The 18,610-nt window shown below is 39.7% G+C and overlaps 1 non-coding gene across 1 annotated transcript; it reads right to left on the reverse strand.

The window, feature by feature from the left end:
* Positions 1–8,209: 8,209 nt before the first annotated feature.
* LOC141610375 (small nucleolar RNA R71) lies at positions 8,210–8,318 on the reverse strand. The gene has a single exon (XR_012528282.1). It is a non-coding gene; the product is annotated as a small nucleolar RNA R71 (small nucleolar RNA).
* Positions 8,319–18,610: the final 10,292 nt, after the last annotated feature.

Consider the following 18,610-nt stretch of genomic DNA (forward strand, 5'->3'; position numbering starts at 1 on the left):
CGAAGTGTCGAAGAACCATGTTTATACATGAAGTTTAGTGGGAGCAAGATCATCTTTCTAATCTTGTATGTAGACGACATACTTCTCATTAGCAATGATATACCAATGCTTACCTCTGTAAAGGGGTGGCTAGGGAATCATTTCCAAATGAAAGATTTAGGAGAGGCACAACACATATTGGGTATCCGGATCTATAGAGATAGATCTAAGAGGATATTGGCACTAAGTCAAGAGTCTTATATTGATAAGGTTCTTCGATGTTTTAACATGGACAAATCCAAGAGAGGTTTTATTCCATTGGGTAGTGGGGTTACATTGAGCAAGTCTCAGTCACCCACAGAACCTGAATATGTTAAACGCATGAAATTGACCCCTTATGCTTCCGCCGTGGGATCAATCATGTATGCCATGATATGCACTCGTCCCGATGTATCATATGCTTTGAGCATGACAAGTAGATATCAAGACAAACCAGGTGAGAGTCACTGGATAGCCGTCAAGAACATCCTTAAGTATATGAGAAGAACTAAGGATTCATTCTTGGTGTTTGGAGGATATTCCGAGCTAAGTGTGAAGGGTTACACTGACTCGAGCATTCAAACTGATAGGGATGATTTGAAATCCCAGGCTAGTTTTGTTTCATGATTAATGGTGGGGCGGTTAGCTGGAGGAGCTTCAAAGAGTCGGTCATTGCGGATTCTACTACGGAGGCTGAGTACATTACAGCGTCTGAAGCTGCCAAGGAAGCCGTGTGGATTAGGCAATTTTTGGAATGGCTAAGGATAGTTCCTACCGCCAAAGATCCTATCACCACCTTCTGTGATAATAGTGGGGCAATCTTTCAAGCTAAAGAGCCCAAGTCTAGTAACAAGTCTAGACACGTACTTAGAAAATTTCATGTAATTAGAGATTTCATTGAAAGGAAGGAAATAGCGATTTGTAAGGTTGGGACGGATGATAACATTGCTGATCCTTTAACCAAGCCTTTATCGTAGGTTAAGCATGACCAACATGTTATTTATATGGGTCTGAAACGCATGCCAAGTTTGTATTAGATTATAAGATATGAAATGAAAAAATTTGTTTTTGGTTTATATATGATAATCACATTTATCGTTTGAGTTTGAGTTTCTTTATGCAAACTCATTTATTTATTACTTTGTTACATCCAAATGGGTTGTTGAGACAATATTGAACCCCATTAAAGTGAACTGGATTGACATAGTATGTGCGCCTGGTTACTTATACGAGGTGACGTCTCGAAGTGACTAGAGTGTGATGCGATTGATGGCAAGTTCAAGTGCCATAGGGTCATATGGGATGACTAGTCGATCACATAGACAGACTGTATGGGACACTCTGTCGGGCAGTGACCGCTTACAGAGTTCTAGAAATTCATAAAGCCTGGTCGTGGCAAGAGCTACTATAGTATTCTTATGAGTCGATTCTTTTGACTAGAGACTATTCGCCCTAGTTGGCACAAGTTTCTGATTGGCTTTGATTTATACTCTAAGACTGACGTAACTGAAGTCAAATGAGTATATTTTGGGTTATGATGAACTTTGGCTATACAAAAGGGAATAGTGCGATAGGAATTGTCCACCCCCTTGTCAGGGTTGTTTAAAATCTCAGGGCCACTCGAGGAGTAGTGAACTGAAAATGCATGGCCACGCTCGGAAGGTAACTACGGTAGATAATTCCGGTCACACAGTTACTCTCCAGATCAAGGAAACCACTCAAGATATGATCAAATGCAAGTACGACCTGCAAGACACCTTGCATTTAGTGGGAGATTGTAATAGGACAAGAGAATTGGTGACGCACACTTGTCTCAGACAAGTGGGAGATTGTTGGAGTATGCATGTGTCCTCAATAATAGTGCGATCACATGATTAAATCTCAAATTAAGAATACAAAAGGGATGATTCATTTATATAGTCAACTGATCAACATTAATCAGTAATGATTGGCTAACAAGAGTTTGACATTACTGTCGTTTGACGGTGGTGATCAGTTGATCCCTTAAGGTCACACCTATAGGACAATTCCCTTAATAGATTAGTTGATTAATTATATGTCGATACAAGTTAATCAATTCCTTAAATTTGAACAGTTTATTTATGAGTGAGAATTTTATATCTTATTGTAATTTGATTAAATAAGATTTATTTTAGTAATTAAAAGATTTTATTACTAAAATTAATTATTGTTTATAAAACAATTGAGATAAGAATGAATGGTTAATTATAATTACAATATGTTGTGAATTATATTAGCATGACCCATTTTATTTATGTGATCAAGAATTACTAGGCAACAATTTGTTATATATAATTTAATTAATGTATATAATGATATTTATTTGATAAATATGCATTAAATTAATTAATAACATGTTACATACTAAATGTGACATATTGTGTGACAAATGACAAATTGACAAAATAAAATGGAAGTCCATTTTATGTATGAACCGAAAATGGAGGGGTTGTAGTGGATAATGGTGATTTGTTTTAATAGTTAAAATAAAAATAATGATGACCCTAATACACTAGTCTTACATACCTAAAGTTTAGATAAGAGAAAAAGAAAAAGAGGAAGCCATGCATTGGCTTGTGGCCTTCACCCACCCGGCCTCTCCTCTTTATGGTGAGAAATTTTTTCTCATTTTTTCTCATTTTTTTTCATTCTTATTCTAAGGCTTACATTCTTATCCTTCTCTCTCAACTCTCTCTAAAATTAGTTTTAGAAACTTTAAAGATTGTTCATCTAAAATTCTAATTTCAATATAAGATTACTAGTGTAGTAATAAAGATATTATTAGAATCATTTAAGGATACTAGTATATTAATCTAGTTAGTTAATATATTAGTTTAAGGGTTTTGTTTTGGATGCAATAAGAGGAGGATCTCAATATTTGGGATTTGGAGGATCATCCATTACATTTAAGCTTAAGAACAAATAAGGAAGGTGTCCTTGTTTGTGCCCTATTTTCGGACCATATTCAAAGTAAGGATTATTGTTTTCTCCTTTTATCTCTTAATTAGTTATGCATGCACTAGATCTAAATGAACTTAAGTTAATATGTTAATTAGTTCACTATTAGAAGAGTCTAATAATAGGTATATGAACCTAACAGATAGTACCCTGCCAAACCCAAGAAACTCCTGATCTCTGCCACATTTTTCCATGTTTCCCACTTAGACACTGCCTCTATCTTTGGTGGATCCACAGATACACCATCTTTAGAAATCACATGCCCCAGAAAGGCAACTTCCTCGAGCCAGAACTCACACTTAGACAACTTTGCATACAGCTGATTGTCACGCAAAGTTTGTAACACCAACCTCAAGTGCTCCTCATGCTCCTCCTTAGTCTTGGAATAGACTAAGATATCATCAATGAACACCACCAGAAATCGATCGAAAAACTGATTGAAGACCCGGTTCATCAAATCCATAAACACTGCTGGTGCATTAAACAACCCAAACGGCATCACCACATACTCATAGTGACCATACCTCGATCGAAAAGCTGTCTTCGGTATTTCCTCATCCCGAATCCTCACCTGATGGTACCCTGATCTCAAATCAATCTTTGAAAAGACTCATGCCCCACTCAACCGGTCAAACAGATCATCTATCCTTGGCAAAGGATACTTGTTCTTCACTGTAACCCTGTTCAACTCCCTGTAGTCGATGCACAACCTCAAGCTCCCATCTTTCTTCTTCACAAACAGAACTGGTGCTCCCCACGGGGATACACTAGGTCTAATGTATCCCTTATCTATCAAATCATCCAACTGCTTCTTCAGCTCTTCTAACTCTTTAGGACCCATGCGGTACGGGGTCTTAGACATTGGTCCCGTCCCTGGTTTCAGCTCCACACTGAAATCTATAACTGTCTTCGGTGGCAAACCTGGTATCTCCTCCAAAAAAAACATCTGGGAACTCTCCCACCACTGGTATCTGATCAGTTGTCGAACCCACCTTTCTATGGTCTTTCACATGGCACAGAATCAAAGGACACCCCTTCCTTAGATAAGACTTCAATGTCACCACTGCAATCACTTTGACTTTGGGTTTGACAACAAACCAACGATAAGACACACTAACTCCCTTAGGACCTCTCAAAGAGACTCTCTTTTGGTGACAATCTATTCTTTCCTTGTACTTACCCGACCAATCCATACCAACTATCATCTCAAAACCATCCATAGGAAACTCTAACAAATCCACTAGAAGGTCAACCTGCCCAACTATCATAGATACACCCTTATACAACCTCTCACAAGACACTGACTCACTGGACGGTATAAAAACCTCATCTTTTACAGACTCAAACTCTCTCAACCCCAAAAGCTTAGCATGACTCGACGATACGAAAGAGTGTGACGGCCCCGAATAAAATAAAATAAAGGTAGAAACATCATTAACAAGAAAGGTACCCGTGATCACGTGAGCATCATCCTCAGCAGCTTTCTTGTCCATCATGAATAACTTGCCACTGGTCTTTTGTCCACCTCCCTGGACTGTTCTAGCTGAAGTAGATGGCTTGGAAGCTGACCCATGATTGTTGTTAGCTGCCAGTTTGTGATAAGAGTTACCGCCATTGCGGTTAGATCCACCGTTGTTGTTACTATGGCCTCCTTGGTTATTCCATGACCCAGTCGGCCTGTTGCTAGCAAAACTCTAGGACGGACCCTACGAGAAACTCCCCTGCGATGACCTCTAAAAACCTCTCCCCACGGCACTAGTATACTCATGCCTCTTGTGGCCTATACCGCCACAGTTATAGCAAGAGAGATTCCAGCTACTACCACTACCACCACGACCACGCCTATACGAAGCTCCACTACTAAAACACGATCCCGATGAGTAAGCCCTCGCCTGGTTATGGTTACCCCTCTTGTAACTCGACTAACCACCACCCTCACTCTCAGCTTTCCTCTTCTTAGGACCCCTCTCCTTATTCTCCTTGGCCATTTCGACCAATCTCTTAGCTCTCCCTGCTCGCTCATAAACTTCCTTAACGTCTGTAAGGACCCCAACAGGTAGCTTCTCCATTATCTTGTAAGTCAAGCCCTTCTCAAACCTCACTGCCATGTTCTCCTGATTCATCCCCATATCCTCTGCATACCTCGACTTCTCATTAAACTTATGATAGTACTCAGCCACAGTCATATCCAAAGTCATCTTGAAATCATCAAACTCCTCTCTCAGCTTACTACGAACATGCTCAGGTACAAACTCTCGGTGCATAGCTCTCTTAAACTCACTCCATGGTATAACTGACTTCCCCTGCTTCAGATACAAATCTAAGGCACTCTCCCTTACCTTATCCCACCACTCTCCCGCAACATCTCTCAAGTAGAACGCAGTTTGTTCCACCTTGAAGTCCTCGGGACAATGAACCACATTCAAGATGTTCTCCATCTCCATATGCCAATTGTCGAGCAAAATTGGCGCACCGGTACCCATATACTCTTTTGGGTTGAAGCAGGCTATCGTAGTGCTCATATTGGCAAAGTCCACCCCAGCACCTTTATCTTTCCCAAATTTCTTTAGGGCCTCGGTAAGCGCCTCTTGATGCTCAAGTATCTTGGCTATCTCATCGACACTCATCTACTGCGCTCCAGTGTAAAAAGAAGATCTCTTTGGCGACATATTTGAGCTATAAGATGAGAGACAAACGAAGGCACATAGCCTATGGCTCAAAGCATATACGACATGTACAAACCACACTCGATCGAGTAACCACCCCCACTCGATCGAGTAGAGGTCACTCGATCGAGTTGCCCACCTACTCGATCGAGTACCTCAACTCAAAACCTGACCAGAACGTGCAACATAACGCACTCGATCGAGCCCCAAACATACTCGATCGAGTAGCCCCCACTCGATCGAGTACTTCACTTACTCGATCAAGTTCCCCTGCTATGTTCATTTTATATATACTTTTACCCCTCATTTTAGCTCGGTTTCTATTGATTATCATACTTTAATTAGTATATTTTTGAGCTAATTTTGTGTTCTAGGTGTATTGTTGTGTTTGTTACGGTTTTGTAGGAATCTAAGCATTTAGAGGCTTTTTCCTATGATTTTGTACACCAAGTTCACTAAGCTAAACAAGGCCAAATATTGGACTAAGTATGTGAAGATTACTTGGGTTTTGCATGAAGATTAGTGGATTGAAGTAAGGAATTACAAATGAAGCCAAATGCAAAGTCAAGCCCAAAATAAAGGTCCATATCAAGGTGCAAGCATTGGATGCCAAGAGAGCTTAGGATGCTAGGAATTTAGAGCATTAACCGGGTGATTAATCGCACAATTAATCACCAACATTGGATACCCTTAGCAATTAAGAGGAGAATTAAGAGAATTAACCAAGGATCACACGATCCCGATCGGGGCCGCCTAACCCTGATCGGGGTTCCATGACCATTGATGCTTACGTTTTTCTCCTCCTCTCCTATAAATAGGAGAGGTATTCCTAGGTTTTTAGCATCCTATTTTACGTCCAAGTTTACTACATTAAGCCTCAAGCATTATAAGTTTTCTCTCATTAGTTTTCATTTCAAGTTTAAGTTGTATAAGCATTCCTTAGTTATTCTTTCAACACTTTGTATTTCAAGAGATTCTCAAGCAATTGTTATTCAATCTTTTGGTTATTAGTTGGTTGTTCTTCCATACAAGTCCTCTTTTATAAGGTATTTCTTATTACAAGTTTACAATTTACATCATTGCTTTAGTTATCACATAGTTATCATAGTCAAGTATTTCATATTTATGTAGTTTTGCTCTTTTCATATGTTATATCTCCTAATTAGTATAATTCATATAACCATGTTCAACATTCCTTACAATTTAGTTTATATTTTACATCTTAGTATGAGTAGCTAAATTCTCTAGTCTAAAGGCTAGGGGATCCATGCAAAATCAAACATATAATATGATTAAATAAAGTTCATAATAAGTTTGATCAATTGCTTCCATCACATGTTTGCTTTGTTACGCTTAATCTTTGATTATCGGCCGTAGTCGTAGATTAAAACTTGTTTATTCGTTCTAAAGTCGAGAGGCACGGAATTGAATTAGACTAACCATGTGTGGTAGGACGACCTAGTCATGGACGAGAGTTTTTCTAGGACCCGGTCTATGGTTGATGCTAATACCGTAAGGTGGGTGTCTTTAAGCCTAAGTAATTGACAAGATTATTAGTACCAAGTTTATCATGTTTATATGTTTACCTTTGCATGAGTGACCCGAACCCTTTAGACTATCTTTTATCATATTATTTACATTGTAATTTTTATTAATCATCAAACCAAACAAACCAAACCCAAATCGTAATCGACCTTGATAAAAATCCACCCATAGCAATTCACGACGTAATTGCCGTTTCCTTGAGTTCGACCCCTAATACTACATTAATTTGTGTCTAGGGAATTTATCTCTGCATAGGTACGCGAAAAACCTATCAAATTTTGGCGCCGTTGCCGGGGAAACGGTTTTATTGCTTTTTGAATTGTCGATTTTTATCTTGTTTTCCTTTGTCTTGGGGAACACTTGTTCCTTAAGACCGTTACTTATCACTTCTCTAGAAATTGTTGTCTTATGCCCAGGTCCTCTCGTAGTGGAGAATTGCTTTCACCGGATTCCGATCCCGAGAAAACATTTAGGAGAAGACGACGTTTTTGGAGGGAAGTGAAAGAAGCCACCTCACCCGTACAAGTTGAAAGTGCTAGAAAGTCTTACTTAGACGATCTAGAGGTTCTTGAAGAGGAGGAGGTTTCAAGTTCATCATTTCCACCACCATCACCATCTATTACCAAAAAGATGGTGAAACTTTCCGATCACTCAAAGCCCACCGTGGCCATGCTTCCGGCCGGAATCACAACCACTCAAATCACCGCGCCGGACTTCGAGATCAAACCGGCTTTCATTAGCCTTGTGGAGAGGAAGAAATTTGGAGGAAGTCCTTTGGAGGATCCCAATTTGCATGTGCAAAACTTTTGTGACTATTGCTCCATGATCCGTCAAACGGGCGTCACCCAAGCCCAAATAAGGGAAATACTTTTCCCTTTCTCTTTGAAGGACAAGGCCAAGCTTTGGATCAATAGCCTTGACCGCACCGCCATGGGATTCACCAATTGGGAGACATTGGCTCTTGCTTTTTACCAAAAGTTTTTTCCACCGGAGAAAACTCAAACATTTGAGGAGCCAAATCACCGGATTCCGTCAACAAGCTCTTGAGAGCTTATATGAGGCTTGGGAGAGGTACAAAGAGCTTCAAAGGCAATGTCCACATCATGGGCTAGATGATTGGTTTCTAGCAATAACATTCTACAATGGATGTTGTGCCGAGTCCCGAAGGATTCTTGATTCCGCCAACAATGGGCGGTTTGATCAAATTGACACCGACCTTGCTCATGCCACGATCGAATCTATGGCGGTCCATGATGCCCAATATGTCAATTCCCGAGTTGTGCCATCTAAAGGTAAAGAAGAATCCTCTAACAACTCTGTTTTGCTAGCTCAAATTGCTTTGCTCCAACAACAATTGGCGGAAAGGGATGCTAGAGATTCCATTCAACAAGTCAATGCCATGTCTTCAACGAGCCAAATCGTTGTGTGTGAAGGTTGCGGAGGTGCGGGTCACTATGCCGCTCATTGCCAAGCTCCCATTGAAGAGGTAAATGCCTTTTTAGCTTTAAGACAAAATGCACAAAATGCTTATCCACCGGGTACATTCTCAAACACATATAACCCAAATTCAAGATTTCACCCGAATATGTCTTATAGAAGCAACAATGTGCTGAATCCTCAACCACAAACCCCATCACAACAAAATGCCTATGTCCCTCAACAACAAAAATATATCCCTCCACCGGGGTATCAAAATCAACAAAGGCCCCCACAAAACAATTTCCAACAAACTCAACCTCCACAACAAAATGCGCAACAAAATAACCAAGAGGGAGGTAAGCTTGAGGGCTTGATAATCCGTATGCAAAAGGAATTGTTGGCTCAAATCCAAAAGAATGAGCAAGCTCAAAATGCCGCAATCAAAATGTTGGAGCAACAAATGGCTCAATTGGCCTCATCTAGCTCTTCAAGGAAATCGGGTCAACTACCCCCTCAAGGTGAGCAACCACATGCTACCCTTAATGCTATCTCCTTAAGAAGTGGTAGGAAATATGATGGGCCATCCATGCCCAAAGATGATGAGGAGGTACTTGTTGAGTTGGAAGTCTCTCCAAATGATAAGGCAATTGAAGAAATTCCCAAGAAAGTGGATGACCCACTTGTTGTTGTTGAGAAAGACAAGGAAGTGGAGGATGCTCCTCCAAAGAAAGATATTGAAGCAAAGATTCCGGAAAAAGTCAAAGTGCCATTTCCTCATAGGTTGGCAAAGCATCAAAAGAATTCCCAATTCGGTAAATTCATTGAAGTTGTGAAGAATTTACAGGTAACCGTTCCTTTTACCAAATTAATCACTCAAATTCCATCTTACACTAAGTTCATGAAAGATATTTTAACTAAGAAGAGGACTTTTGATGAGGTTGAAACAATAGCTCTCACCGCCGAGGTGAGTGCTCTTTTGCAAAACAAGTCCCCTCCTAAGTTAAAAGATCCCGGTAGCTTTTCTATTCCATGCACAATTGGCACCTACCAAATTGATAAAGCTTTATGCGATTTAGGTGCTAGTGTGAGTGTAATACCTTACTCTATTTGTGCTAAGCTTAATATGGGAGTCTTAAAATGCACTAGTGTCACATTGCAAATGGCGGACCGTTCTATAAAACGCCCTTTGGGAGTTTTGGAGGATGTTTCCGTTAAGGTTGGTAAGTTTTTCATTCCGGTTGATTTTATTGTTATTGACATGGCCGAAGATGCTCAAATCCCAATCATTTTGGGAAGACCATTTTTACACACCGCGGGTGCGTTAATTGATATCAAGAACGGTAAAATTACATTGGAAGTGGGTGACGATAAGGTCACATATAATTTGAATAGTGCCATGAAGAGTCCTATGATAGAAGAGTCTTGTTATTCTATTGACATTTTGGATGTTGTTGACATTGTTATAGAAGACTCTACACCTCGATCTTTGTCTAAAGATCCCTTGGAGGCACTCTTGCTTTTAGAATCATTTGCAGGTGACGATGAGATTGGAAATGAGGAGATTGATGTTTTGGAGCAAGAATTGGATGGAGAGGAGCTATCATTGGAGGAGAGCTCACACTTTATAGGCTTGGTTGCTACACCGCAAGATGTTGAGGTACAAAAACCCGAGCTTAAGCCCCTTCCTTCCAATTTGAGGTATGCTTTTCTTGATAATGAGGGGATGTGTCCGGTAATCATTAGTGCTAAATTAGATGAGAGTCAATTGGCTAAATTGCTTCATGTCTTGAGGTCTCACAAGAAAGCCATTGGTTATAAACTTGAGGATTTAAAAGGCATAAGTCCCGAATTTTGCATGCACCGAATCAATCTTGAGGAAGATCATAAACCATGTGTCCAAGGTCAAAGATGACTAAATCCTAACATGCAAGAAGTGGTCAAAAAGTAAGTGCTTAAATTGTTAGATGCGGGAATTATCTATGCGATTTCCGATTCTAAATGGGTGAGTCCGGTCCAAGTGGTTCCTAAGAAAGGAGGAACCACCGTAGTCAAAAATGATAAAAATGAGTTAATTCCAACTAGAATTGTGACGGGTTGGAGAATGTGCATTGACTATAGGAGGCTAAATCTAGCCACCAAGAAAGACCACTACCCATTACCTTTTATTGACCAAATGTTGGAAAGGTTGGCATGTCACAAATACTTTTGCTACCTAGATGGCTATTCCGGGTTCTTCCAAATACCCATTCACCCGGATGACCAAGAGAAGACCACGTTTACATGTCCCTATGGTACATTTGCCTACCGTAGAATGCCTTTTTGTCTTTGTAATGCCCCCGCCACTTTCCAACGTTGCATGATAAGCATATTTTCCGACTACATTGAGTCTATCATGGAGGTGTTTATGGATGACTTTAGTGTATGTGGTTCTTCTTTTGATGCTTGTTTGACTAACTTGTCCAAAGTTTTGAAGCGTTGTGAAGAAGTTGATTTGGTGTTAAATTGGGAAAAGTGCCACTTCATGGTGAATGAAGGAGTGGTGCTTGGTCATATTGTTTCGGAGAGAGGAATTGAAGTGGACCGTGCTAAGGTCCAAGTTATTGAGCAACTACCCCCACCGGTAAATGTGAAGAGTGTAAGGAGTTTCTTAGGCCATGCGGGTTTCTACCGCCGTTTTATTAAAGATTTTTCTAACATTGCCAAACCCCTTACGGAGTTTCTTTTAAAAGATGCTCCCTTTGTGTTTACTAATGATTGTCTTGAGTCTTTTAATAGGATCAAGAAGGCTTTAATTTCCGCACCTATCATCCAATCACCGGATTGGAACTTGCCATTCGAGCTCATGTGTGATGCAAGTGACTATGCGGTAGGTGCCGTGCTAGGACAAAGAAAGGACAAGGTTCTCCATGCTATCTACTATGCTAGCAAAACCTTGGATACGGCTCAAATCAATTATGCCACGACGGAGAAAGAGCTACTTGCCATTGTCTATGCCTTAGACAAATTCCGTTCTTACTTGATTGGTTCCAAAGTCATTGTTCATACCGATCATGCCGCATTGAAGCATCTCCTAGCCAAACAAGAAGCTAAGCCAAGGTTGATAAGATGGATCTTGCTTTTGCAAGAATTTGATCTTGAGATTAAAGACAAGAAGGGGGCCGAAAATGTTGTTGCCGATCACTTGTCCCATTTGAAGTTCAAAGATGGAGGTATTGAGTTACCTATTGATGATTCCTTCGCCGACGATGTTCTAATGATGTTGGAAGCCAATACTCCTTGGTATGCCGACATAGCCAACTACCTAGTTGGAAGAGAATTGCCACCCAACCTTTCATATCAATAAAGGAAGAAGTTCTTATATGATGCCAAGTTCTTCCTATGGGATGATCCACATTTGTTCAAACATTGCTCCGATGGGCTATTCCGGAGATGTATCCCACAATGGGATATGAAAGGGGTGCTAGAAGGATGCCATTCTTCTCCTTATGGTGGTCATCATGGACCATCCAAGACCGTTGCTAAGGTGTTGCAATCCGGTTTCTATTGGCCAACTATGTTTCAAGATGCCAAAAATTTCGTGATGGCTTGTGATGCTTGCCAAAGGACGGGTTCCATATCAAGAAGACACGAGATGCCTCTCAATGGAATTTTGGAAGTAGAGGTGTTCGATGTTTGGGGCATAGATTATCAAGGACCGTTTCCTTCCTCAAAAGGGAATCGGTATATTTTGGTTCCCGTTGATTATGTCTCTAAATGGGTAGAGGCAATTGCTACTCCTACCAATGATGCTCGCAACGTGATTAAATTGTTCAAGAAGATCATATTCCCGAGGTTCGGTGTTCCAAGAGCAATCATTAGTGATCGTGGTACTCACTTCGGTGAGAAACAACTTGATGCTTTGTTGGAAAAATATGGAGTCTATCATAAAAGAGGCTTGGCTTATCATCCACAAACTAGTGGCCAAGTGGAGGTTTCCAACCGTGAGATCAAGTCAATACTTGAGAAATTTGTTGCCAAGTCACGAAAGGATTGGAGTATGAAGCTCGATGATACCTTATGGGCCTATCGTACCGCGTTTAAGACACCTATTGGTACTTCACCATATAGGTTGGTCTATGGAAAGGCGTGCCATCTTCCCGTTGAGATGGAACAAAAGGCTTTTTGGGCAATTAAGGAGCTTAACATGGACCCGAAATTGAGTGAAGAGAAGCGGTTGTTGCAACTCAATGAACTCGATGAGTTCCGCTTGCAAGCTTATGAGAGCTCCCGTCTCTACAAGGAGAAAACAAAGAGATGGCATGATAAGAAGATCTTGAACAAGGAATTTCAAATTGGTAACAAGGTCTTGCTATTCAATTCCCGATACAAGCTATTTCCGGGAAAGTTACGATCACGGTGGTGCGGTCCATATACCGTCACAAATGTCAACAAGTTCGGTTCCGTTGAAGTGATGACCACCAAGGGCGAAAAATTCAAGGCAAACGGTCATCGTTTGAAGCTCTACCATGAGAATATGATCGTCGGTGTGATAGAGGAAATGACCGTTCAACCTCTACCAAAGAAAGCTTAAACCGACTCAAGCTTTTTTGTCGTGCGGGACGTTAAACCAGCGCTTCTTGGGAGGCAACCCAAGCTTTTTATTGCTTTTATTTATTTTTGTTTTTCATTTTCTGCAATTTAATTGTTTTTCGTAGATTAGTAATAAAATACTCAACTTGACGATTTTTCTTTTGTGATTTTTAGGTGAAAATGAAGAAAGGAGAAAATGGAGTGCACTTGACACGCAACCCCATGCAAAAACCCCGTTCGGGGATGTGGTTTTCGAAAAAAAAGAAAAATAAGTCACCCCCTTATACGAGGAAGTCAAAAGGTGGATTCGTGGTCAACCCCGATCGGGGTTGGTGGCCCCGATCGGGGTCGTGGTACTGTAGCTTTTTTGCGATATTTGACGGGTAAGTAAAAAAAAAAAAGCTTTTCTATCACTCTCTTATCTAACCCGACGACACTCCTCTTCTCTATCTCCATCATTTTTCTTCACTTTTTACCTAAAATCACAAGGAAACTTCAAGTTCTTCATTGATTTGCAAGCTTTATTCATCCATTAATATCATCTTGGTAAGATCTCTTCTCTTTTATCTTTAAATTCGTCTATTACAATCAATTAATTGGATTATGCAAACCCTAAATCAATTTGGGGGAATTCGATTTTGTGCTTTATAGTGCTACAAATTGGTTGTAGAATGTTTATTACATGTTTGTAGTGTGAATTAGTTCACTAATTCATACTATTTTGCCTATTAGGATGAATTTTGGTTTGCCTTAAGATGAATTTTGTCTTAAAATTTCAGAAATATGGCACCAAGAAAAGCTCCTTCACAAGGTGCTTCTAAGAGAAGGAGAAGTGAGGTGGAGCCTTCAAATGCAGCGGCGGATGTCCAAATGGAGGACGTTCCACAATGGCATGACCCGGAATATCCAAATGTGATCTTCAATTCATTAGCTCAATACAACAATTGGGTTATGTTGAGAAACAAAGGTATGGAACCAACCAAATTCATTAACCAAGCATCTTTAAACAATATTGGAAAAGAGAAAAATGTTAAAGCTTTGTTTAAAAATCTTGGCATGAAATCTTGTTATACCATGAATTATAAGACCTTCCCCGAACTCACCCTTGAGTTCCTAAGCTCTTTCGAGTTTCATAGGTCTAAGAGACCCGGTTTCATTCTCTTTGTTACCTTTCGTTTATTTAATGAAGATCATAAGATGGACTTAGCGGATTTCACCGCTATTTTTGATTTGCCTCACAAAGACATACCGACCGAATCACCCGATGATTATAACCCCATTTTAACTTGGGATGCCATTTCTCACTTGCCTTTTCCGGGTTTTGATCATACACCACATCAATTTATTCATTACCTCGACATAAGGATTTGGCAAAGGTTTATGGGATGGACCTTTTTTGGTAGAAATGAACCTCACTCGGTGAGGAAGATTGAGTTAGAAATCTGGGGTGCTTTCTTGAATGTTAATGGTGATGAGAAGTGGGGAATCAATATCCTATACCACTTTGCGGTCCACTTGACCAAGCAAACTAACACCAAGAATAGTTGCATTGTTTTAGGTGGTTTGGTCACTAAGATTGCTCACCATTTGTGTAGGTTTAACCAAGAGACTACCGGTTTGAGACCATTGCTTGAGTCTAGGTCTAAGGGAGTTTGTCTTGATTATGAGTATTTTCTTTCTTGTAATTGGTTTAAAGATGCTCATCCCAACATGATTTGGAAGATAGGTAGGCAAGACTCCATTCGTCTACCCGAGGAAAAGAAAGAATTAAAGGCTTTGGTTCACACTAAGCCTCGTCGTGGAAGTGACCCCTTTGTTAGACCGACCTACCATTTAGCCCTTAGAGGTGAGTCGACTACCACCGTTGAGAGACGTGTGGGAGGTCAATCCTCTCAAGCACGTCATTCCACCTCTAGCATTGAGTCACCATCTAGCATAGAAATGATGAACATGATGCGAGAAATGAACTTAGGTGTTAATCAAATTCGTGATGACCAACGACTTGCATTACATCCTATTTATGATCATTTTGCTAGGCAAGGAGTTATCCAACCCGAGGGGCCACACCCTTCATTCTATACTTACCCTCCGGGTGGATTTCCTCCTCCATCTCCTATTCCCCCTTCCCCTCCTCACCATGATGCAGGTACATTTGCTCACTATGAACCCGGCCCGGACTTTTGTGGTTCGGATTATGGGGTTGAGGCATTGCAAGGAGCCGATGGAGGCTATGGTGGATATGGTGGCTATGGTGGATATGGTGGGATTAGTAGTTATGGTGATGGTCTTGGTAGTGGCCAAGATATTGGTGAGTATGTCACTCCTCTTCAAGGGGATGACTCAAGTGGAAGTGGCCAACAAGGAGAATCAAGTGGTAGTGGAAAGAAGAAGAAGAAAGGGAGGAAGGGGTTCAATTTTTGGCCCTTTTCTTAGTTGATTGATGAAGACATCCCCCGAATTCATGCTAGCTTGGGGGGGGGGGGGGGGCTAGCAAGTTGAGTAAGTTTTTAATTGCTTTGAATATTAGTTTAGATCTTGCAACCCATTAAACATAACCTATAGTCCTTGTTTTGTGCTTTGAGCCATTTTTATGGTTTGATTGGGTGATTTGGATAGTTGGCACATTGAGGACAATGTGATGTTTAGCTTGGGGGGGGGGGGGGGGGATTGTATTTGCATATAGTGTAGTTTGCATGTAGTGTAGGAAATTTGAAAATTTTTGAGAGAAATTTTTGCTTTGTGCTAGCTTGTTGCCTACTTTCCTCTTTGCTTATCCTATTAATAGCTTGTTGCTAATGATTTATTCTTTAATGACGGGATATTAGCTACATGGGGATGTCTTGACATAGTAGGTGGGAGATGGAGAATAAACCGAATAGGCTTGATCTTGACTTTTGGCAAGCTACAAAATGGTAAGGTAGAACCTCCTTTAAGGCCATTTCATCTTTATTTGGTCTCACTTAGGTAAGTGTAGGTGTCTCCTTATAATGTGTGTTACATCAAAACGCACAAGTATTGTCTTCATGTCATTTCTTGGTAAGCATGCATTCATTTGCTTTAGCATTTTGGAGCCATTCACATGATATTTTAGCCTTTTTGACCCCTTCACAAAATTTATCCTTAGCTACATCATTGAAATTGCCTACCCTTGTTGAGCTAGTAGCTTAGTTGGATAGTGTTTGGGTGCTCATTGGGATATATTTGGTTGTTTGAAGTCATGTGAGCTTGGTCTTAATGCTCAAAAAGGAAAAAAAAAAAGAAAAAGAAATGAGAAAAAAATTAAAAATTGGAAAATGAAAGAAAATGAAAAAATGAAGAAATAAAAAAATGAATGAATGAGAAAAAGCATGGAAAAAAAGAAGTATGCATTGAAAAAGACAAGAAAAGAGAAAAAGAGAAGAAGAAAAGATATGAGGAATTCTCAAGCATTATTCATTATATTTTGGAGAAATTTCTTATGGTTTGAATTGAAAAATTGGGTTAGAATTGGGATTGAGCATCCTTGCATTTTGATAGTTGCTAGCTTGACTTAGCTCCACATTACCATAACTCTTTTGTTCCCCCTTCTTACCCATGTTTATTTACCTTCTTCCTACCCATTTGGCTTCTTTATCATGCTTACATTTGATTGTCTTTGCTTGCTAGTTTTGACATGTTTACCATATTAGATTGCGGGCACATTGTTATAAGTTGAGGATAGTTGAGTGTTCATTCACAAAAATTGCCCTTTCACATATAAAAGAGTTTGAGTGTCCCGTGAGAGTCCATAAGTCGAAAGATCATGCAAGAGCTTAAAGGTTCATTCAAAGTTTTCTATGCTACGCCGTCGTGTAAATCTCATTCATGTCTTGCTTTATCCCTTACCCATGTTGTTTCGGGTTTTTAAATCATTATGCTTAGCTTGTTTAGGATATAGCAATTGAATGGAATTTGGTTTCTTGCTTGAGGACAAGCAAGGGTTTAGCTTGGGGGAGTTTGATATGTTCATTTTATATATACTTTTACCCCTCATTTTAGCTCGGTTTCTATTGATTATCATACTTTAATTAGTATATTTTTGAGCTAATTTTGTGTTCTAGGTGTATTGTTGTGTTTGTTACGGTTTTGTAGGAATCTAAGCATTTAGAGGCTTTTTCCTATGATTTTGTACACCAAGTTCACTAAGCTAAACAAGGCCAAATATTGGACTAAGTATGTGAAGATTACTTGGGTTTTGCATGAAGATTAGTGGATTGAAGTAAGGAATTACAAATGAAGCCAAATGCAAAGTCAAGCCCAAAATAAAGGTCCATATCAAGGTGCAAGCATTGGATGCCAAGAGAGCTTAGGATGCTAGGAATTTAGAGCATTAACCGGGTGATTAATCGCACAATTAATCACCAACATTGGATACCCTTAGCAATTAAGAGGAGAATTAAGAGAATTAACCAAGGATCACACGACCCCGATCGGGGCCGCCTAACCCCGATCGGGGCCGCCTAACCCCGATCGGGGTTGCATGACCATTGATGCTTACGTTTTTCTCCTCCTCTCCTATAAATAGGAGAGGTATTCCTAGGTTTTTAGCATCCCATTTTACGTCCAAGTTTACTACATTAAGCCTCAAGCATTATAAGTTTTCTCTCATTAGTTTTCATTTCAAGTTTAAGTTGTTTAAGCATTCCTTAGTTAATCTTTCAACACTTTGTATTTCAAGAGATTCTCAAGCAATTGTTATTCAATCTTTTGGTTATTAGTTGGTTGTTCTTCCATACAAGTCCTCTTTTATAAGGTATTTCTTATTACAAGTTTACAATTTACATCATTGCTTTAGTTATCACATAGTTATCATAGTCAAGTATTTCATATTTATGTAGTTTTGCTCTTTTCATATGTTATATCTCCTAATTAGTATAATTCATATAACCATGTTCAACATTCCTTATAATTTAGTTTACATTTTACATCTTAGTATGAGTAGCTAAATTCTCTAGTCTAAAGGCTAGGGGAGCCATGCAAAATCAAACATATAATATGATTAAATAAAGTTCATAATAAGTTTGATCAATTGCTTCCATCACATGTTTGCTTTGTTACGCTTAATCTTTGATTATCGGCCGTAGTCGTAGATTAAAACTTGTTTATTCGTTCTAAAGTCGAGAGGCACGGAATTGAATTAGACTAAGCATGTGTGGTAGGACGACCTAGTCATGGATGAGAGTTTTTCTAGGACCCGGTCTATGGTTGATGCTAATACCGTAAGGTGGGTGTCTTTAAGCCTAAGTAATTGACAAGATTATTAGTACCAAGTTTATCATGTTTATATGTTTACCTTTGCATGAGTGACCCGAACCCTTTAGACTATCTTTTATCATATTATTTACATTGCAATTTTTATTAATCATCAAACCAAACAAACCAAACCCAAATCGTAA

This window comes from Silene latifolia, chromosome 10, assembly GCF_048544455.1.
Source record: "Silene latifolia isolate original U9 population chromosome 10, ASM4854445v1, whole genome shotgun sequence".
Classification (NCBI taxonomy): domain Eukaryota; kingdom Viridiplantae; phylum Streptophyta; class Magnoliopsida; order Caryophyllales; family Caryophyllaceae; genus Silene; species Silene latifolia.